The sequence below is a fragment of the Hevea brasiliensis genome, chromosome 9 (genome assembly GCF_030052815.1).
Source record: "Hevea brasiliensis isolate MT/VB/25A 57/8 chromosome 9, ASM3005281v1, whole genome shotgun sequence".
NCBI classification, from domain to species: Eukaryota; Viridiplantae; Streptophyta; class Magnoliopsida; order Malpighiales; family Euphorbiaceae; genus Hevea; species Hevea brasiliensis.
Genome location: NC_079501.1, coordinates 96,736,190 through 96,761,120, shown reverse-complemented (window position 1 = coordinate 96,761,120; position 24,931 = coordinate 96,736,190). Strand labels below are relative to the sequence as shown.

The 24,931-nt window shown below is 28.1% G+C and overlaps 1 pseudogene; it reads left to right on the top strand.

Moving 5' to 3' along the window:
- Nucleotides 1-26: 26 nt before the first annotated feature.
- On the top strand, nt 27-24,923 carry LOC131182983 (extracellular ribonuclease LE-like; annotated as a pseudogene).
- The last annotated feature ends 8 nt before the right edge of the window (nt 24,924-24,931 follow it).

Sequence of the window (24,931 nt, the reverse complement as noted above, 5' to 3'; positions counted from 1 at the left end):
ATATAATCTCTAAAAGTTGAATAAGGATGAAAGCCTACAGTTCAATCTTGATGAAGCTTTTGGTAGCCCTCTACCTATCTCTCCTTTGTGCTTCACAAGATTTTGATTTCTTCTACTTTGCTCAACAGGTAAATTAATCAGTTAATAGTTCAGCTTCATAATTGATTTGATTTTTTTCCTTTTAAATTTTTTTTAAGTGAAATGATTGTTTGTGATACAGTGGCCAAATTCATACTGTGATACAAAGCAAAGTTGCTGCTACCAGCCACTGAAAAACCTGCTGCTGATTTTGGCATTCAGGGGCTTTGGCCTAATAATTACAAGGATGGGAATTACCCTTCAAATTGTGATTCGGGTAGTCCCTTCAATCAAAATAAGGTAATTATCAGATTTTTTTTTTTTAACTCTATTGAGTATAGTGACTCAGTATGATGACCAACAATATTACTGTGCATCACTTTCTTGTTGTAAAATTTTTATGTGTCGTTATTTTTTATATTTAATTTTTAAAATTATATTTTAGTTATTCACTTATTATAACCATTACAACATTATAAGAGTCTATTTGATTTTATTGTTTGAGCAAGAAAAACATTATCTAAAAAATTAATATTTATTAAGAATCTTTAATTAAGGTATGTTTTATAATGAGAAATATGTTTTGTAATGAGGAAAAGGGAGAGGAAAATAGTAGGGATAAGGGATAAAGACAATTTCTTTATTTTGTTGAAAGGAAAAAGGAAGAACGAAAAATTAAAAGTCTAATTCACACTATTTTGTAAGCAGAAAATATGTAAGGAGAAAAAAAATTGTGAGAATTGTTTGGAAAACCATTTTATTTTCTGCCCAAATTGAGCAGAAAATAGTGAAAAATAGTGTTAATTTTTCTATTTTTCCTCTATGCCCTTTTTTCCTCCAATAGTTATCTTTAATATAATTTTATTTATTTAGTGTGGGCATAATTATAAAAATATAATAATTTTCTCTTCTCACTTTTCTTTCCATACAAACAAGGAAAATAAATAAATAACTTCCTTTCCTTCTTTTCCCTATGGAAAAGATTTTCCTTACAAACATGGAAAACAATAATTTTCCTTTCTACAGGCATTTTATTGTCCTTATAATTTCAATCACTTTTACTTTCCTAGCATTCATTTCTGTGTAGATAGGAAAGTTAATGAAGGAAAAGTGAGTGGGATTATATGAAAAGTAAAATTCATATAGAAAGTAAAAGGAAACGAGGTGATTTTTCATGTTTTGGTGGAAAGAAAAGTGACGAAAGAAAATTATTATATTTTTACAATTATGCTCATATTAAATAAATAAAATTATATTACAATTGACCATGCTGAATAGTATGATATAATTTTGTAGTTAAATAGTATGATAGATTATTTATAAGATAATTTGATAGTTAAATAATTTTTTTATTCAATATAGTTATCTATAACAAAATTGTATTAGTAAAATAATAATTTATTGTCACATCAAATCTATTTTGCTATATGCATTTGAAAAAATATTTCAACTAGCATACTTTCAATTTGAAAATTAAGATTAAAATAAAATATTTTATAAAATTAAAATTTAAAATAAAATAAATTTAAAAATTAATTTGGAGGGAAAAAAGGCATACAGGAAAAATTAAAAATTAATATTGCTTTCCACTTTGTTCCGCCAATTATAAAATGGTTTAAAATGCTCTTAAAGCCATTTTATTTTTCACTCAAATTGAGCAGAAAATACTGAAAAACAGTGTTAATTTTTTCTGTTGTCACTCTATGCCCTTTTTTTTTCCTTTGATAGTTATTTTTTAATATAATTTTATTTATTTAGTATATACATAATTGTAAAAATATAATAATTTTCTTTTCTTATGAAAAATAAATAAATCACTTTTCCTTACAAACGTGAAAAATAATAATCTACCTTTCCATATGAATTTTATTTTCCTTATAATTCCAATTACTTTTTCTTTCTAACTTTCATTTCTATGTAGATAGGGAAGTTAATAAATGAAAAGTATGTGGAATTATAAGGAAAGTAAAATTCCTATAGAGAAGAAAATTATTATTTTTTTTATAATTTATTTTCATAGAAAAAGAAAAAAAAATAAAGTGGTTTGTATATTTTTCATATTTTCATGGAAGTAAATGTGATGAAAGGAAATTATTATATTTTTACTATTATGCTCATATTGAATAAATAAAATTATATTAAAATGGCTATGTTGAATAGTATTAAATAATTTTATAGCTAAATACTATGATAGATTATTTATAATATAACTGTACATTAAATAATTTTTATATTCGATATAGTTATCTATAACAAAAATATACTAGTAAAATAATAATTTATTCTCACAACAAATCCATTTTGCTATATATATTTGAATAAATATTTCAATTAAGCATACTTTCAATTTTAAATTTAAAATTAAAATAAAATATTTTATAAAATTAAAATTTAAAATAAAATAAAATTAAAAATTAATTTAAAGGGAAAAAGACAGAGAAAAAATAGAAAAAATTAAATTAGTTTCCACGCTATTCTGCCCAATTATAAAATGTTTCAATATGCTCTTTAGGCATTTTCCACACAAATCCTCGCCATATTTTTTTTCCTATTCCTTCTTATAAAAAAGGGGAATTGAATTTTTATTTTTTCCTTTTTTTTCCAACAAAATAAAGAAATTAGCATTTTTTTTTCCCTCTCTTACATATTTTTTTTCTATCTTTTCCTAACTGCAAAACATTTTAATCACAAGAATCTTAAAACAGTAAATTACTTTTTTAATAATATTTAAAATAGTATTATTTTATAAAAGTGATTTTAGATCAACTTTTTTGTAACATCCTCACTTTAGCTAGTCCGTACAGTTTACTGTTCTGGTGACCAATGTCGGTCCGGACAGCTAGAACGCCCGGAAAAATATTTAAACTGAAAATTAACTCAAATATTAATAAGAAAAATTTAGGAAAAATTTTAGAAATAAAATACAACCAAGTTAAATGAGCCGGTGCCCTAGCGATGGGTAACCTAGTGAGAAGTTGCGATTCTCGCAACTAGGAGCCCTAAACCCGGGGAAAAAATTATAAAATAATTTTTGGGACTCCAGAGAAGGGTCATTGAGGTTCTTATGGCATTAGAATGCCAAGAAAATACTTAGAAAAATTTTTCAATCGGTACAGACAATTTTGGCCCGTTAAGCCAAACGGAGGGCATTTTGGTTATTTCGTCTTCAGAGATGATTTTTTGCCAACTTGTCCAGTTAAATAAATAATTTATATAACATAAAATATGGCTAAATATTGTTAAAAATTTAATTGCAATTAAAGAGACAAGAAATGAAGAGTAAATTAAGGAAAATGGACTTATGACATCATAATGATGTCATTAAAAATCTCCCAACCCATCTTGTCTTGACACATGGCATAACTTTATATAAAAGAGACTATATGAGCTGAAAATGAAAAAAAAATCAGAACCTCTTTCTTCTTCTTCTCCTTGACGTCAACCATTCCTCCATGGCCACCATGAACAAGCTTTTTCAAGCTTGATTTTCCCTAGCTTTCTTCCACCAAAAACCCTAATTGTCAACACAAAAACTTACTCTTTCATCTTGGTGAAGCTTTTGGGAGCAAAAAGAATTAAAAAGAAAGAGTTCTTAAGCTTTGGATTAGCTCCCTAAGAGGATAGTGACTTAAACTTAAATTTCACTTTAAATTCATGTTTAATACTTATGAATGAGTGCAAATGATAAGGAAATTGATGGAGTACCATTTGTATGTAAATCCTAAATTTTCACCAGCCATGGTTAGGGTTTGTTTGTGATGAATTTAATGAAGTTAAAAGGTTATTATGGCTGCCCTTAATGTGCATCTTGTAAGTGGATTGAAGAAATGCAATGAAAATGCATGAATGGTAATGTGTGAGTTAGGGTTTGGGGTGGAGAAATGGGACTTTGACCATGTGATGATGAAAATAGGTATTAATGGTCAATTAGTGACCATTTAGTTCTGTTTAAACCAAAAATGAAGTGTGTTGAGTGATGGGATTTGGGTTTGGTGTGGCTGCCCTAGGTGACCTGCAGAATTGGACATGAGTCCAGCAGGTTTGGACAGCCATAACTTGAATTGTAGAGGTTCAATTGGTGCAAGGCCAATTGGACATGAAACTAGACATATAATGGCACAATTTTGGTGATGAAACCATGCCCATAAAACCAAACCAAGTGGATCAAAAGCTTACCCTAATCTGGGTGACCTGCAGTCTGCCTGGGCAAAATGACCAAATGAACAGTGTTTGGTCATTTGGCCATAAATCAGTGTAGAAAGGTCCAATTGACCTGAAATTTTACCAGCAACAAGCTGAGATATAGACCAACAACTTTCATGAAGAAACCTAACCCAAATTATGACCAGAACATATTCAAAAGGTGAGTTGCAGTCACTGTTCATTACACTGTAGATATGGTCAGTCCAGAAATTCTGGACAAAATTTCAATCCGGCCAGTTGTGGTTTTTGGACCATAACTTGAGCTACAAAACTCCAAATGGAGTGATTCAAAAAAGGAAATGCAACTAGACAAAATAAGGAACAACTTTCATGTTGATCAGTTTGCCAAATTCCCACTGTAAAATTGACCAACGAAACAGTAAAAATAAAGCATGAAAACTGAAAATTCTGCCCAATTAACATTAAGCTTAGAAATGGTATTGGCAATGTAACAGCCCGATCCTTCTCCAGTTAGTATTGTCCGCTTTGGCCCATGGGCCTCACGGATTTGTCCCTTGGGAGGTTTCATTCCCAAAAGTGCGCTGACCAGGTGAGGAAGGCTCCCACATATATGGCCCAAATCTTTTCTTCCCGTTTCCGATGTGGGACACGAAGTTTTCACCCCAGTGCGTAGCTGGTTGAACAAGCATGTCCCAACCCCATCCCTGGGTCGTGACAAGCCCACCAGCTTCCGCCTGGTGCGTCCTCGCACCACACACCGTACTAGAGGGAGTCCAGCTCTGATACCAAATTGTAACAGCCCGATCCTTCTCCAGTTAGTATTGTCCGCTTTGGCCCATGGGCCTCACGAATTTGTCCCTTGGGAGGTTTCATTCCCAAAAGCGCGCTGACCAGGTGAGGAAGGCTCCCACATATATGGCCCAAATCTTTTCTTCCCGTTTCCGATGTGGGACACGAAGTTTTCACCCCAGTGCGTAGCTGGTTGAACAAGCACGTCCCAACCCCATCCCTGGGTCGTGACAGGCAACCAATACCAACAAATTTTGAATGCAAAATGTGGAATGTTGGGAGTATTAGAACCAATGTACCTATTGTCTATGCAAAAGTCAACTTTTTAGTTGACTAATGAAATGAATAGAAACACTAAAACTTGAATTTTAAGAATTGTGAAATTTAAAAGTGTAATATGCCCTAGTATACCTAACAAGATTGGTTTGGATAGCTTGGCATGCCAATAGGGTTCTGTTAGCAGTACTGCATATGGCTTCATGCCATTCTGTGTTTCATGGCTTCCCATGCAATTCTGTGACATAATAGCCTTTGGCTATGTTATTTGAGTTGTTACACTCAGGTTTTAACCTTGATGATTATTACAACCTATTAGTTGTTCTGTTGCACACCAGGAGACATAATGTGACCGATGGTGTGATGGTCCGAGGTACTTAGTACCCAGTGCCAGTTTACCCATTTATCCAGTCTAGTCGTCTAGTATGGGTTACTCAGGCAATGATAATAAACCTTACAAAATTTTAATTGAATAATACTGTAAATAATATCAGAAATTAAGCCTACTAAAAAATGTAAATATACATTCTGCATACTTATTTTTATTATATTTTATTTTATTTTATATTGTCACCACTAAGCAGAATTGCTTAGCGCGTCGCTTCTGCCATGCGCAGGTACTGGAGACCTAGCTGGTAAGCCCAGCAGACATCAGACCGGGTGAACCTTCAGATTTGCATCCGGAGTCTCGAGTCACCTCACACCTGCAGTGCATATGGTAGGACATAGGATTTTGGGAGCATTTTGTATTTTGGCATTTTGTATTAGTTTGGATTGTAACTATAAACTCTTGTAATTATGTATTAATGTAAATATATGAAATTTCATATTATTGAAAATTTCTGCATAATGTATGTTGATAAATGAAATATTGAGAAATATTTATGAATATGCTTCAAGTGATGAAGTGAATAGAAAAGTTTTAAAAATAGTATTGTGATTTGAGATTGAGATTTTGAGATTGACTTGAAATGTGTATAATGGAGTTGGGATTTGGAAATTATATTGGAAGTGTTTTTAAACAGGTTCAGAAGAACTGTTTTTCCAATTTACATCCGGCACTCTGCCGGATTTTCTATAAAATTTGCGAAAAAATTCAGATTTATCAAAAATTGAAAATAAATGAATTAAAAAGGGAAAAATTGTAAATAGAAACATAAATTGGTGCTCCGGCACACTGAGTGACATAACTTGCTCGGCTACACTGTAGATGGGTAAGCGGTGTCACATTTTTAGCCACAATCCCAAATAGAGTCAAGCATAATTTCAGCCATTTCTATCAGCCTAAGGTGGTCACTGTCTAATTCTAGTTTCAAGACCAAGGGGACAGGAGTCGAATTGATGGGTTCAAAATTTCGATCATGGTTTTTTTTCCAGTCTGATTTTGATTAAATTTGGTGATAACTATTTCTTTAAAAAAAAGAAAAATTTTAATTTTAGTTTGAAAGTGAACTTATCAATTTCAGTCCAATTCCAACTTGATTTCAATTCAATTCAAATTAAGTTAATATAATTTTAATCATTTTTAATCAATTTTAATTTTAAATTAAATTAATTCAATTTTAATTTAATTTCAGTTCAGAGCTGAACTTCCACCGCCCACTTGAAAAGAAGTTATGTTGTTTGTTAAAAGGGAAAAAAGAATAAGCTTTTTGGTTTTTTTCTTCTTCTTTATTATTTCATTAGGTAGTCTTTCTACGCCAAATTAGTCCTTCAGCAACAAAGTTATTTTGTTTCGTCCCCTTATTTTTTCTCCACATATATGAGAAAGAATCACGCCCGATTTCGAGTCGAACCTCTTCAAACCAGACTGCAACTGAATCAGAATCGAACTAATTTAAACCAGACCACAGCTGAATTAATATCGGTCAAACTTGTCTTCGACTCAAAAAAATTAAAACAAACTGAAATTGAACTGGAATCAAACAAGACGATTTCAAGCTAAATCACCTTTTTTATTTAAAAAATAAAAAATAAAATTTAGACCGTTAGATTTAAACCATAACCTGACCAGAGCCTTGAGGATTCACACTTTTGATTTAGGGCCAATTTGAACTAGAACCAAACTGATGCCCGGGCCTATTCACATATCATTTGTCGTAAGAAAACAAATTCATACACCAGCCCTAATTACAATTTTACATCTCATAAAACCTTGGTTTTTTAATTTTACATCTCATAAAACCTTAGTTTTTTACTTTATTTATTTTTTTATAATTGGTTCCAATTGAAACTTGAAAGTGGCAATGGAGTGGCCTTTTGGTCACATGAATGGGATAAGTACAGCACATGCTCTTAGTCACTTTACTAACTAAGCTCTATGCTGAAACTGTCCAGGTCAACGTATAACTGGAAAATCGATAATTAGAGGTTAAAGGAATTTTACTGTACAAAATATGAAAGTTGATAAGGTTTTATGTTACATTTTTAAGTTGAAAGACTGTAATGTTATAACTAAATAAGTTCAGGGACGATTGTTAAAATTTATCCGACTTAGGTTAGTTAAAACTTATCAATCAACTTTAGCTAGCTTCTTAACTTTGAAACTGAACTAGTGGTTAATCTATTCAATTGTATGGTCCAATTTTAGTTTTTATTAATTGAATTTATAAATTATTGATTTTACCTCAGCTGTATCTAATACATCAAAAGGCATAAATATTTATACTCATGGTGCTAAGGTGTATATATAGAAGATAAATGTGGATATAATTCACTGACTTGAAAAAAAAAAGCTTTAGGCATGTTCGATAATATTAATTATTCTAATAGTTGTTAGCTACTTCAGTAGTTCTCAACTATTTTACTAACTGTTAGCTGTTTATGTAGTGATTTAAAGGATAAATTTTGATAATTATCCCTGAACTTATCTAGTTATAATATTACAGTCCCTCAACTTAAAAATGTAACATAAAACCCCATCAACTTTCAAATTTTACATAGTAAAATCCCTCTAACCTCCAATTATTAGTTTTTCAGTTAGACGCTGACCTATAAAGTTTCATCATGGAGCTTAGTCAGTATTTCTCTTTTCTCTCTCAAGTCATGTGTAAATTGAATCATTTTTCTCTCTATAGACAGAATAATTTTTCATGCGTAAAGAGAATAATTTTACACTTTGCATAAGAGAGGAGAAAGAAATATTAATTAAGTGCCATGCGGGAGCTATTTACATCAATTTTTAACTGAAAAATCAGTAATTGAAAGTCAGAGGGATTTTACTGTGTAAAATTTGAAAGTTTAGGGAGTTTTATGTTACATTTTAAAGTTAAAGGACTGTAGTGTTATAACTATATAAGTTCAGGGACAGTTGTTGAAATTTATCCGTGATTTAAAGTAAATGTGTTCAATAAAAATAGTTGTTAGATTAGTTGTTAAGTGTCAAAATAATGGTATCATCTTATTGACTCTAATCAAAATGCTCTATAAACCTCTAAAAGTTTAAAGAAGTAATTTTTCATAAATCACTCTTTCAATATTTAAACACTAGTATAAATACTATGCCATCAAACTGTATGAATAAGAGAGGTAGTATTTTAATTATAGTCAAAATATTAAACACTATCTTAAAACTATTGCCGAATAGGGTCTTTATCAGTTATAAGAACCACAATGGTAACAACTTGTGGATTGGTGTACGTCGAGTAGACATCGATTTTAATTAATAATTTATTAAATTAAATTAATAATTTATTAAATTTGTAACACCCCTAATTTTTAAATTAATTATTTTATAGGTAAATATTAATATTTTATTTTATTTAAATTTTAGAAAAATTTTTGAAATTTTTCGAATTTTAGAAATCGAGTTCGATTTTCCAAAAATGTGAAACTTTTATGATTTTTAAAAATTAATTTAAAGACCACGTGGCAAAACTAAAAATATATTTAGACTCTATAAATTTTTTTGAGTTTTCTGAAATTTTTTCGGAATTTTTAGGCCTCGTTTTTTGTCTCAGAACAGAGTAAAAATTTAATTTTTTATATTTAATTTATTCACTTATTATATTGAGAAAAAACATTATCTTAAAAATTAATATTTATTAAGAATCTTTAATTAAGTTATATTTTGCATTGAGTAAAAAGGAGAGGAAAATGATAGGGAAAAAAAAAATGAAAGTGCATTTCTACCCTGTTTTGTAAGAAGGATAATATGAAAAGAAAAAAAAATTTGGATTTGTATGGAAATCCATTTTATTTTCTCCTCAAATTGAACGGAAAATAGTGAAAAACAATATTAATTTTTCCTGTTTTTTCTCTATGCCCTTTTTTCCTCAAATAGTTATTTTTTAATATAATTTTATTTATTAATTTGGGCATAGTTGTAAAATGCAATAATTTTCTCTTCTCAATTTTCTTTTTATACAAACATGGAAAATATATGAATAAATAAATTACTTCCTTTCCTTCTTTTCGCTATGGAAAAAAATAATTTTCATTTCCATAGAGATTTTATTTTCCTTATAATTTCAGTCACTTTTACTTTCCCAGCTTTTATTTCTATGTAAATAGAAAACTTATGGAAGAAAAAGTGGGTGGGATTTTATGGAAAGTAAAATCCATATAGAAAGTAAAGAAAATAAAAGGAAAGGAAGTGATTTTCATGTTTTGATAAAAGGAAAATAATTTAAAATTAAGACTTGGTTGTTGTTATAATGCGAGTAAGTTCAAACAAAAATACACGGCTAGAGATGCAACAACATTTTGATCTAATACAAGATAAATCTGGGCAAGGATCAAGATTAGGGTCAACTATGATCATGATGGTTAAAGAAGGAAAGCAAAAATTGAAAACCCATGTAGGGAAGGAGGGACAGTCGACATATGCCAATAATGAGGAAATGTTTAAACAATGCCATGTATAATATAGACTAATAAGATTGACAGAACTCATGTCCAGAACCGTCCATTTTGGTCTATTAATACAGCTATAAATAGCATATTCTCACTAAAATTATAAAAGAAATTAGATAGGAGCGTTAGAAACCCATAATCTCTGAAAATTGAAGAGGATGAAAACTTATAGTTCAATCTTGATGAAGCTTTAGTTAGCCCTCTATAGACACTATATTTTGTCCAGGCCAATAAAAATTTTTTTTTAAGATATTATATTTTGTTTGGCCCTATAAAAATAATAATAAATAAAAATTTAATTAATTAAAAAAATAAATAATTAAATACAATTTTATGGATTGGATTGTTGTTTTTAATATTACTTTAATTTTAATTTAATTTTCAATTTTATTTTAATTTCACTTTTAATTCCCTAGCTCATTTAATTTCTTTAATTAAATTCCACTTTTACTTTAGTTCTAATTTGTAATTTGATTTTAATTTTGACCATCAATTATATAAAAATTTAATTTCATTCTTTAGATTTAAAATTTAATTTTAAAAATTAAAGAAAAAGAGTAAAATTGTTTTAATTAATCCTTACATTTTATTTTCTTTTTAATTTTATTTCTTAGCCATTAGATTTAAGAGAATAAAAACAAATTTAATTTTAACTTTTAATTTTCTTAGGATTTGATTCCCACCCCTAGATTAAAAATTAGTTAAATCATTTTGCACCTTTTAATCTTGATCATTAATTTTTGTAAGAATTAATTTCGACCTTAGGATTAAAAGTGAAAATGACAAATTAGTACAAAGTGATTTTGGCCATCTATTTTCTTAGGATTTAATTTTCCACCTTTGGATTAGGAGTTGGGTTAAGTAATTTTTGTACATTTTAATCTAGGCCTTTTAATTTGTAAAAGCAAATCTAGACTCTTGGATCAAAAAGTAATAAGACAAAATAGTCCCAAATTAATCTTAGCCATTAAATATTTTAGGAATTAATTTTGGACCATTAGATTGGGGGTTTGTTAAAGAAATAAAGAGAAATGTTAGTACCATTAGATCCTAGCTCTTATTTTTTTTAAAGATTTAATTCCCCCACCATTAGATCAAGAATTAGTTAAAGTAAAGAAGGCAAATTTTATACAATTTAATTTCAACAATTGAGGCAAGAATAATGATTAGGGTCAATTATGATCATGTTGGCTAAAGAAGGAAAGCAAAAATTGTAAACCCATGCAGGGAAGGAGGGACAGCCGACATGTACCAATAATGAGGAAATGGTTAAACAATGCCATGGATAATATAGACTGATAAGATTTATAGATACTCTTTTCCAAAATCTTCCATTTTGGCCTATTAATACAGCTATAAACAACTTATTCTCACTAAAATTATAAAAGAAATTAGATAAGAGTAATAGAAACCCAGAATCTCTGAATGTTGAATGAGGATGAAAGCTTATAGTTTAATCTTGATGAAGCTTTTGGTAGCCCTCTGTAGACACTATATTTTGTTTGGGCCAATAAAAATTTTTTTTTTAAGAAACTATATTTTATTTGGCCCTATAAAAATAATAATAAATAAAAATTTAATTATTTAAAAAAATAAATAATTAAATACAATTTTATCGATTGGATTGTTGTTTTCACTATTATTTTAATTTTAATTTAATTTTCAATTTTATTTTAATTTTACTTTTAATTCCCTAGCTCATTTAACTTTTTTTAATTAACTTCCACTTTATTTTAGTTCTAATTTGTAATTTGATATTAATTTTGACCATCAATTTTTTAAAAATAGAATTTCATTTTTAGATTGAAAATTTAATTTTAAAAATTAAAGAAAAAGAATAAAATTATTTTAATTAATCCTTACACTTTATTTTCTTTTTAATTTTATTTTTTAGCCATTAGATTTAAGAGAATAAAAATAAATTTAATTTTAACTTTTAATTTTCTTAGGATTTGATTCCCACCCCTAGATTAAAAATTAGTTAAATCATTTTGCACATTTTAATCTTGATCATTAATTTTTGTAAGAATTAATTTCGACCTTAGGATTAAAAGTGAAAATGACAAATTAGTACAAAGTGATTTTGGCCATCTATTTTCTTAGGATTTAATTTTCCACCTTTGGATTAGGAGTTGGGTTAAGTAATTTTTGTACATTTTAATCTAGGCCTTTTAATTTGTAAAAGCAAATCTAGACTCTTGGATAAAAAAGTAATAAGACAAAATAATCCCAAATTAATCTTAGCCATTAAATATTTTAGGAATTAATTTTGGACCATTAGATTGGGAGTTTGTTAAAGAAATAAAGAGAAATGTTAGTACCATTAAATCCTAGCTCTTATTTTTTAAAAAAATTTAATTCCCCCACCATTAGATCAAGAATTAGTTAAAGTAAAGAAGGCAAATTTTGTACAATTTAATTTCAACCATTGAGGCAAGGATAATGATTAGGGTCAATTATGATAATGTTGGCTAAAGAAGGAAAGCAAAAATTGTAAACCCATGTAGGGAAGGAGGGACAGCCGACATGTGCCAATAATGAGGAAATGGTTAAACAATGACATGGATAATATAGACTGATAAGATTGACGGATACTCTTTTCCAGAACCTTCCATTTTGGTCTATTAATACAGCTATAAACAACTTATTCTCACTAAAATTATAAAAGAAATTAGATAAGAGTATTAGAAATCCATAATTTTTGAATTTTGAATGAGGATGAAAGCTTATAGTTCAATCTTGATGAAGCTTTGGGTAGCTCTCTGTAGACACTATATTTTGTTTGGACCAATAAAATCTTTTTTTTTTAAGAAACTATATTTTTTTTGGCCCTATAAAAATAATAATAAAATAAATAATTAAATATAATTTTATCGATTGGATTGTTGTTTTCACTATTACTGTAATTCTAATTTAATTTTCAATTTTGTTTTAATTTTACTTTTAATTTTCTAGCTCATTTAACTTTTTTTAATTAACTTCCTCTTTTATTTTAGTTCTAATTTGTAATTTGATTTTAATTTTGACCATTAATTTTTTAAAAATTTAATTTCATTTTTAGATTGAAAATTTAATTTTAAAAATTAAAGAAAAAGAGTAAATTTGTTTTAATTAATCCTTACACTTTATTTTCTTTTTAATTTTATTTTTTAGCCATTAGATTTAAGAGAATAAAAATAAATTTAATTTTAAATTTTAATTTTCTTAGGATTTTATTCCCACCTCTAGATTAAAAATTAGTTAAATCATTTTGCACCTTTTAATCTTGATCATTAATTTTTGTAAGAATTAATTTCGACCTTAGGATTAAAAGTGAAAATGACAAATTAGTACAAAGTGATTTTGGTCATCTATTTTCTTAGGATTTAATTTTCCACCCTTGAATTAGGAGTTGGGTTAAGTAATTTTTGTACATTTTAATCTAGGCCTTTTAATTTGTAAAAGCAAATCTAGACCCTTGAATCAAAAAGTAATAAGACAAAATAGTCCCAAATTAATCTTAGCCATTAAATATTTTAGGAATTAATTTTGGACCATTAGATTGGGAGTTTGTTAAAGAAATAAAGACAAATGTTAGTACCATTAAATCCTAGCCCTTATTTTTTTAAAAGATTTAATTCCCTCACCTTTAGATAAAGAATTAGTTAAAGTAAAAAAGACAAATTTTTTACAATTTAATTTCAACCATTGATTTAATTTGTAAGAGCAAATCTTGATCCTTAGATCAAAAGGAAATAAAACCAAATAGTCCTTTTTTATTCTAAATCTTTGATTTTTTTTTTTACCATTAGATTTAAGGTTAAATAATAATAATAATAATAATAATAATAATAATAATAATAATAAATCAAAAATAAAATTCATTTTTTTAATCTCAACCTTTCTTTTGGTATTTAAATCATGAGCCTTGATTTTCAAATTTTTCTCCTTGTAAATACCATCCCTTACAATGTCACAGGGGCTCAAGACAAAACACTCATCCCCTTGCCGTTTTATAAGAAACACCACCCTATTCACACTTTACCTCTATTAGATCCAAGTGGAGACACAACTTTCAGCGCCTCTTGCAAACGCCATTGCACTAACTTTCCCCTCCTTTGTGACATAGACATTCCCCTCCTTGTCCTTCATTGACATCAAGACTCTTTCTTTCCTTTTTATGGTTTTACCACCAACAGAACCTGTACCCGCAAAGCAGATCCACATTCAGGCCAGATTGGTTTGTTCCCTTATTTCTCCAAAGTGTCCGTTTTTGCACAAAAGCAAAGTATCACTCCATCTAAGTTCAGGTGAAATTTTGTTGATTTTGTCTTGATTGGTCTTTGTGCGTTCTCCATAGATGATGAATGATTGAGTTTATATATATATATGTGTGTGTATGTATGTATGTATTTCAAGGAAAATCAAACGATTTATATTGTTCTCTGTGTTTGCAAGTTATGTTTAATCTACTATTGATCAACTTCAATGGGCTTCTATTTGGGTTGTGTATAATTTTGATTGTGTGGTGTTTCAAGGCAAGCACACTCTTTTGGATTAAGAGGGAACCTGAACTGTCAAATATGCCTAACCGTTCATATGTGTAGATGCTAACTTTTCACTACTAGTACTTTCTAGGAAGTGTTGTTTTATTGTTTAAATGGGCATATTAGGATCTGAATGTTAGGAGACACTCGGTGGACTTTATATTTTGGTAATGGGAAGGTTCTGCACTTGTAGTTTGCTGTTAGCATTATCATTAATTTCATTTTATTAATTTCATTTTGAAGAACATTTTTTTTTACAAATTCATGGTGGTTTTAAAATTGTAACTTTGTTACTATTAACTAGTGAAAAGCCAAGAAAGTTAGAACATGTCTTATTCAGTACAAATAGCATGTTAATAGAAAATTGTTTCCATGAGTTAAACGTGTATTATAGTTTTTGAAATGTCTTTGTCCATAACTTTGGGATGGCTCATTGTGATGGATTCGGCCATAGTGCATCAGCCAAAGTGAATACTGCCTCATTGTGATGGATTCGGCCATAGTGCATATGCCAAAGTGAATACTTGAGCTATACACTGAGATATAATATTAAAGTAGTTAATATTCCACTGTGTGAACTATATTGATCATGTCAAATTATAAAACCTACAAATAGAGAAAAACTAATTTATTTTCAAAACAAAAGATGTTTTTTTTTTCTATAGAATTTTTAATAGTTAAATGAGTACCCCTTAAACTACTTAAACGGGGATGCCCCTTAAATTGTTACTAGTTTATTAAGTTTTTGTAGAAATGCATTTTTTTTTTCTAGTAGTTAAAGGGGGCTACCCCTCGAAATGCTTAAATGGAGGATACCCCTTAAATTGTTATTAATCATTAAAATTTATTTAAATCAAATATTATTTTTATATAAAAATTTTTTTAGTAGTTAAAGGGATGCCCTTAAACTACTTAAATGGGGGATGCTCCTTTACTTGTTATTAATTATTCAAATTATTTAAATTAAATAATTTTTTTAAACATATATATATATATATATATATATATATATATATATATATATATATATATATATATATATATATAGTGCTAGTAGTAAAAGGGGGTACCCCTTAACTACATAAATAGGGGGATGCCCCTTAAATAGTTCCTAATTTATTAAGCAAAATAAAATATTTCTATTAAAATGTCTTTTTTTAGTAGTTAAAGGGGTACCCTCTAAGCCACTTAATTGCCACTTAATTGGGAGATGCCCTCAAATTATTATTAAATTATTTGGGCCAAATACTTTTATAGTTTTTTTTTCCTTTGAGCCACTCAAATAGGAAAGACACCTTGAATCATCTAAATTGATAAAAATTAATAAGTCCTTTCTGTATAAAATATTTCTTTTTAGTAGTTGAAGAGGGTACTCTTTAATTACTTAAATAAGGAGATACCCTTAAGTTATTATTATTTTAATTATCAAACAGATTTTTTTTTTTTTGAAGTTCTTCTATTCATTGTGCTTTAGTGTTATGAATTCCAAAGTAAACAAATGGTCGGTTAGAAGGAATAGAAAATAAGTTCACCAAGTTAAGATTTTATCTAAAACCAAAATCTACCCCTAGTCGAATTTCTTTATTTTATTTTTATTTTTATGTGATTTTCTTGTTGAGGTAGAAGATGCATGAATAAATGTGCAGATAAGGATGACAATTTGTGGAGGTTGTATTTTGTTAAAATTTGAAAACTGTCATATTTTTTTTAAGAAAAACTCTACTGAAATTTCAACAAATTTGTAAGCATATTATATTTGATTTGATATGTATTAATTCTTTTGTTATTAAATTACATTTAATTATGAAAGTGCATGTATGTTTTGTAGTTTAATTAAATTAATAAAGGTTAAGATTGGGATTAATTAGTGCCAATGATGAGATCTTGATTCTATTTAGTGGGGTATCCATGAGTGGATTAAACTCTTTAGGCATTAATTGATACATTCTTTTAATTGGGGTACTGGTTAAAAGAATGAAAACCTTGACCAATATTAATTTAATTTTATTTTATTTCTATAATTGTTAAAAAAGTTTAAGTCATGGGTTACAAAGTGTACAATTGCTAAATAATTGATAAGTGCATAATTTATTATTTTACTCTCATCACATTTAGTGTTTCTAGTGTGTTTTTATGCATAATTTAGTTGATTAAAGTATATTTATCATTTAGGCATATTTTTAGATAGTTGTTGGAATAATTGTGTTAAATAGAGAAATTTTCAGCATTTGACATTTGCTGTATTTTTCAGGTGTCCCTAAAGTTGTGGGTCTCTAAATTGATTGTTGTTTAATCCATTGAAAAGATAAGATAGAGCACTTCAAATGATAAAGATAGACCAAAGCCCAAATTAGTCTCCAAGGTTGACAAAATGAGCTATGGATCTATTGCAAAAGCCCACACTTGATTGTCACAACCAGTTTCAGTATTTATTTTGTATCTGGAGTTCCAGAGGTCCAAATGAAGCAAGCCCAAGCCCAATTGAATCTTAAGAGCCACCTCTACAACTTCTATAAAGGGCTGGAAGCAAGATAAGACTATTTTAATTATCAAAAATGGCAATTAAGTCGTCACTATGGGCTAGACTGTCTATCTGAACCAGTCCCAGTTTTTGGGCCATAACTTGGGTTGTAGACCTCGGATTTAGGCAAATGAGTACCCGTTGGAAAGCTAAGAAATAGGGCTACAACTTTCCTGAAGAGGGCAGAGACAGATTTGAAAAGAAAGTCACTGAAAATAGGCCTTGATTTTAGAGATGTGAATGCAGGCTGAAAATCTATCTTTTGAATTTCAAAACTTTTCCTAGTTTGGTTCCTATCTTTGGGATTAGGTTTTTTTATTATAAATATGTCTTTGGGCAGCAGCTAAAACACATCCAATTCAGACCTTCGTTCTCCATTCTCTTTTTAGATTTCTTCTTTATTTTTCTGTAAGCCATGAACATGAGTGGCTAAGTTTTTAATTCAGTTCAAGGGATTCAAGTTCTTTTGCATGATTTGTGAGACCAGTTTCTTAATTTAATTTATGTCTTTTTGAATATCTATTATTTTCTGATTTCTTTGTCTTTGATCTATTGAATGATTTGCTAAAAAAGCCTATTAGTTAATTGTTTAATGAGATCAATTGCTAGTTCATCTTCATAATCCGTAATTGTTGTGTAAAATTGAATATGAGTAGCAATTAGGTTTTATTGATTATGATCCCAGTTTTCAATAATAACCTAAGGAAACAATAGGGTGAATTAAGTAATTTATGGCTTATAAATTATTGTTCAGCTTAACTACTTCCTATTCTTAAAGCAGTTATTAATTTGATAAGGATTGCTTAATAACAATTCAGTTAATAATTAGAGTCAATAAGAGTGTTGGGCTCGAATTGATAAGTTTAAGGGAAGTTAGGGATTTTACCTCGCTGTTTGGTAAATCTACGTTAAGTATTCAATAAGAGATAATTGTATTTCTTTTGTCTATGATCGAATCAATGCATTGGAATGAGAATTACCTTGAACTGAAGTTTGTTTAATTCGAGAGTTTCTTATTTAATTTTAGATCTTAGTTTTGGAATTTTGATTTCTTCTTTGGATTGCGAATTACCCCCCCCCCTCCCCAACCTTTGTTTCTTTTTTCCAGTACACAAGTGCACAAAATTTAATAATTCAGTCTCTAGGGTTCGACCTGGATTTTCCACTTACTGCAGAAAATATTTCATAATTGGTAATTTCAGTTAATTTAATTTCTGGTGGATTCGACAACTATCAATAATTGAACTAATAAAAGTATGTTTTTTTAACAAAACTGGTAAATAATAAATTTATTTTAATTAATAAAAATTAAGATTATGGTTAAATTAATATCGATGATGAGACTTTGATTTAGGTTGGTGGAAATACCTGCTAATTGATTAAACTCTTTAGGCATTAAATTAACACATTTATTTTAATCGGGGTACTGATTAAAAGAATGCAAATTTTGATTTGTATTGATGCAATCTCTTCTCTACGACATTTAAATTATGCTTAACTTATTGATAATTTTTAATTAAATTAATAAAGATTAAGATTGTGGTTAATTAGTGCCGACGATGAGACTTTGATCTTGTTAAGTAAGGGTACCTACTAATGGGTCAAATTCTTAGGTATTAATTAACACTTTCCTTTTAATCGGGATACTGATTAAAATGAATGGAAGTCATAACCTATATTAATTTAATTTCTTGATTGATAAATGAATTATGCTTCGAAAAATTAAAATTTCCTCTTATTTTCTAAAATAGCTTTCACTTTTGGCAAAATAATTCCATCTTCAGCATACACCTCTTTTAGTTTAAGCAAAACTTAATTTTTTGTTGGTAAATTATTTAATGTCCACTTTTATTTTGCACACATCTTAAATTTTAGAAAATTAAATTTTTAGTAAAGGATTTTAGATTTAATCTCATTTGACTGCAAATTTACCACTTAGGTCTTCTTCAAAAATTTTGTTTTTCTCTAGGAAATTCATCAATAATCAGATTTGAAAGCTTATTAAACATTCTTATACTTTTATTTCAAAATCAATATAAAATTGGTTACCTTTTGCCATTTTATAATAAATAAAATAAAGTCAAAATTCATTGTTAAGATCGTTTTACTTAGTTGACTTACTACTAAGGTATTTATGTTTTCCCATATTTATGCCCTTTTTGAACAAATACAGGGAACTAATATTTTGATTTAAACTCCATTAAAATTATTTCTATGAGCACATTATTAAATCTATCTGCCCTATTTAGGGAAGACTGTCGGGTGCCTAACACATTCCTTACACGTATACGGACTCCGAACCTTGAACCTTTGGATTAGAAGTGGTAAACATTCTTTTCAAATTTTTTTAAATAATAAATGGTTTTCTTTAATTTTTCCTCAAAATTAAAGTGGCGACTCCTCACTTTCCACTTCGATGAGATGCCTGGCGATCGCAAAATCCTTGCAACACCCTTTACCTATCTCTCCTTTGTGCTTCACAAGATTTTGATTTCTTCTACTTTGTTCATCAGGTAAATTAATCAGTTAATGGTTAAGCTTCATAATTTATTTTTCTAAGTGAAATGATTTTTTGTGATACAGTGGCCAAGTGATACAAAGCAAAGTTGCTGCTACCTAATCACGAAAAACCATTCTTGATTGTATAAATTTTAACAACTATCTCTGAACTTATATGGTTGTAATATTATAGTCCTTCAACTTTAAAATGTAACATAAAACCCCCTCACCTTTTAAATTTTGCACAGTAAAATCCCTCTAACTTTTAATTACTAATTTTCTAGTTAGATGCTAGTGTGAACAGATCCAGCGTGACACTTAGTCAATATTTTTCTTTCTTTTTTTATGCAAAGTATAAAATTATTCTCTCTACACATGAAAAATTATTTTCTCTATAGAGAGTAGAAGGATTCAATTTACACATGACTTGAGAGAGGAAAGAGAAATGATGACTAAGCGTTACGCTGGAACTGTCGGGGTCAACGTCTAACTGGAAAACCAGTGATTGGAGGTTGGAGGGATTTTACTGTGCAAAATTTGAAAGTTTAGGAGGTTTTATGTTACATTTTTAAATTGAAGAACTGTAGTGTTACAACTATATAAGTTCAAGGATGATTGTTAAAATTTACCCCTACTGATTTTGTCATTCATGGGCTTTGGCCTAATCACAAGGATCGGAATTACCCTTTAAATTGTGATTCTAGCAATCCCTTCAATCAAAATAAGATAACTCCCTATTCTATTATCAGATTTTCTTCTTTTTTTTTCTTTTTTTTTCTGCAATTTTATTGAGTATATTGATTCATCATGATGAACAATATTACAATGCACACTTTTTTGTTATAAAATTTTTATAATATTTTTCTCAATATAAGCTCAAACAATAATGTCAAATAGACTCCTATAATGCCCTAATAATTATAATAAGTGAATAAATTAAATATAAAAAAACATAAAAATTTTACAACAAAAAGTGTGCACTGTAATACTGTTCATAATGAATCAATATACTCAATAAAATTACCTTATTTTGATTAAAGGGATTACCAGATTCACAATTTGAAGTGCAATTCCCAACCTTATAGTTACAATATTTTATAAAATTACAATAAAATAAGTTTAAGAATTAATTTGTACGAAAAAGTGCATAGAAGAAAAATAAACAAAAAAATTAATATTACCTTTCATTCTATTCCCCCTCAATTTTAAAATGGTTTAAAATGCTATTTAAGCATTTTCCACAGAAATCTTCGCAAGATTTTCCTTTTCCTTTACACAAGGGAATTGAATTTTTATTTTTTATTTCTATTTTTTTCAATAAAATAAAGAAATTGACTTTTTTTTTTCTTCTCTCACCATTTTTCACTGTCTTTTCTTATCTGCGAACATTTTAGTTATAAGAATCTCAAAACAGTAAAATAATTTTTTTAAATTACCTTTTTAATAATATTTAAAATAGTATTTTTTATTTAAAGTAATTTTAGATCAACTTTTTAACCATAATCCCGAATAGAGTCAAGCATAATCTTTGTCATTTCTCTCTGCCTATGGTGACCACTGACCAGTTCTGGTTTCAAGACTGAAAGGATTGCAGTTGGATTGAAGGGTCCTCAATTTTGTTTTTTTTTTTTTTTTTTTTCAATTTAGTCCGGTTTTGATTAAATTCGGTGATATATTTTTTTTTTAATTTAAATTTTGGTTTGAAAGTGATAGCTCAATTTCAACATGATTCCAACTCAATTCAAATTCAATTTAAGTTAATATAATTTTAATATTTTTAATCTAATTTTAATTTTAAATTAAATTAATTCAATTTCAATTCAGAGTTGAACCTTCACAGCTCACTTGAAAAGATTTTTTTTTTGTTACAAGGGAAAAAAGAATAAGCTTTTTGGTTTGTTTCTTCTCCTTTAGACTGATAAGATTGACAAGATACTCATCTCCAAAACCTTTCATTTTGGTTTATAAATACACCTATAAACTGCATAATCTCACTGAAAAAAAATACTCATAAAAGAAATTAGATAAAAAGTATTAGAAGCCCATAATCTCTGAAAGTTGAATGAGGATGAAAGCTTACAGTTCAATTTTGATGAAGCTTTTTGGTAGCCTCGGTAAACTTCGTAATTGATTTGAGTTTTTTTTTTTTAATTAAAAAAATGAAATTATTGTTTGTGATACAGTGGCCAGGTTCATAGTGTGATACAAAGCAAAGTTGCTACTACCCAACCACTGGAAAACCTGCTGCTGATTTTGGCATTCATGGGCTTTGGCCTAGTTAAAAGGGTCGGAATTACCCTTCAAATTGTGATTATGGTAATCCCTTCAATAAAAATAAGGTAATTTCCTATTCTATTATCAGATTTTTTTTTTTTTAACTCTATTGAGCATAGTGATTCTATATGATGAACTATTTACAGTGCATGACCTTAATTAAGGTTTGTTGTAAATCTAGGAAAAGAAAGAGGAAAAGATGAAATGAAAAAAAAAAAATATGAGAATTTGTGTGAAAAATCATTTTATTTTTTGCTCAAATTTAGCAAAAATAGTAATAAAATAATGTTAATTTTTTTTGTTTTCCCCTGTGCCTTTTATTTTCTCCAATAGTTATTTTTAAATATAATTTTATTTATTTAATATGATTATAATAGTAAAAATGTAATAATTTTCTTTCATCACTTTTCTTTCCATCAAAACATGAAAAATTATACAAATCATTTTCTTTCCTTTTCTTTTCCTATGGAAAAAATTTGTAAGGACAAATAATAATTTTCCTTTCTGTAGGGATTTTACTTTCCATATAATTTCACGCTCTTTTCATTCTTTAACTTTACTATCTACATAGAAATGAAAACTGGGGAAAAAAAGTTATTAAAATTATAAGGAAAATAAAATTTCTATGGAAAGGAAGATTTTTATTTTTCATGTTTGCAAGGAAAAGTGATTTATTTTTTCTTATAAACATGAAAAATAATAATATATCTTTTCATAGGAATTTTATTTTTCTTTATAATTCCAATTACTTTTTCTTTCCCAGCTTTCATTTTTATGTAGATAGGAAAGTTAATGGATGAAAAGTATGTGGAATTATATGGAAAGTAAAATCTTTATAGAAAGGAAAATTATTATTTTTCCTTATAAATTTTTTTCATAGAAAAAGAAATGATTTGTATATTTTCATATTTTGATGGAAATAAAAGTGAAAAAAAAATATTACATTTTTATTATTATGCTTATATTGAATAAATAAAATTATATTAAAAAATGGCTTATATTAAAAAATGGCTATGTTGAATAGTATAATATAATTTTATAGTTAAATAGTATGATAGATTATTTACAATATAATTTCACAATTAGATCATTTTTATATTCAATATTGTTATCTGTAACAAAAATATACTAGTAAAATAATAATTTATTATCACATCAAATCTATTTTGCTATATATATTTGAATAAATATTTCAATTACGCGTACTTTTAATTTGAAATTTTGAATTAAAATAAAATATTTTATAAAATTAAAATTTAAAATAAAATAAATTAAAAACTAATTTAAAGGGAAAAAAACAAAGAGTAAAAATAAAAAAATTAATATTGATTTCCACTCTGTTCCGCCTAATTGTAAAATGGTTCAAAATGCTCCTAAAGCATTCTCTACATAAATCCTCGGAAGTTTTTTTTTTCTTACAAAATAAGGGAATTCAATTTTTATTTCTTTTCTTCTTTCTTTTTTCTTCTAAGAAAATAAAGAAATTAGCCTTTTTTTTTCCTTCTCTTTATAATTTTTTTTCCCTTTCTTTTCTTAACTACAAGACATTTTAATTATAAGAATCTTAAAACAGTAAAATAATTTTTTAAATTACTTTTTTAATAATATTTTAAATATTTTTTTTATTTAAAGTGATCTTAGATCAACTTTTTAAACACAATCCCAAATAGAGTCGAGCATAATCTCAGCCATTTCTCTCCGCCTAAGGAGGCCACTGTTTAGTTATAGTTTCAAGACCAAGGGGACTAGGATTGAAGGTTCCTCAATTTCGATCATGGTTTTCTTTCCCAATTTAGTCTGATTTTGATCAAATTCGATAATAAATTTTTTTTTAATAAAAAAGGAAATTTTAATTTTAAATTAGATTAATTCAATTCTGATTCAATTTCAATTAAGAGCTGAATCTAATCAGCTTTTTGGTTTGTTTCTTCTTCTTTATTATTTTATTACATAATCATTATATGTCAAATTAGTTCTTTACCGACAAAGTTATTTTGTTTTGTCCCTTTCTTTTTTCTACATATATGAGAAAAAAAATTGTGAATAGTCACTCACAACATCACACATGCCACACAAATAAACCTAGTCAAGGGCTGATTTAGAATCGGACCCGGATTAGAATTAGACCACTTTAAACTACATCATAATCGAATTGGAATCAGTTAAATTCATCTTTGACTCAAACAAAAATTGAATTGGACTAGAATTGAATCGGAATTGAATCGGACGATTCTGGACTAAATTGCCTTTTTATTTTAAAATTAAAAAAATAAACTATTAGATTTGAATAAGAATCGGACCAGAATCTTGGGGTTTCACGGTTCTGACTCCAGGCCGATTCGAACCAGAACCAAACCGATAGTCGGGCCTATTCACATATCATTTGTTGTAAAAAAACAAATTCATGCACCAGCCCTAATTACAATTTTACATCTCATCAAATCTTAATTTTTTACTCTTTTTTTTATAATCAATTTCGATTGAAATTTGAACTTGAAATCTTATAATCTTAATAACAACTTCTTTGAATTAAAACTCATTCATTATAAAACCTTAATCTTAATTTGATGAAGTTAAAATAAACAATTCCAAGACTTTACCCATGAAGGTTCCTCTATGTGATGCTAATTGTCAATAGCAATTTCATTACTTTAAAGTGATACTAGTTGTCAATGGCCATTTCATTGTTGAAATCTTTATACCAAAACCACTCTTCAAATTAATGTATAGATTTCAGACCTAAGAAGCAGTATGCAAAAGAATTGGCCAACACTAGCTTGCCCAAGTGGCAATGAAGTGGCCTTTTGGTCACATCACATGAATGGGACAAGCATGGCACATGCTCTGAGTCAGTTCTTGACCAACATGACTACTTCAAGGCAGCCCTTGACTTCAAGAAGCAAGTAATTCTCCAGCCTCTTAAGAATGCAGGTGAATCCTAATACATGTC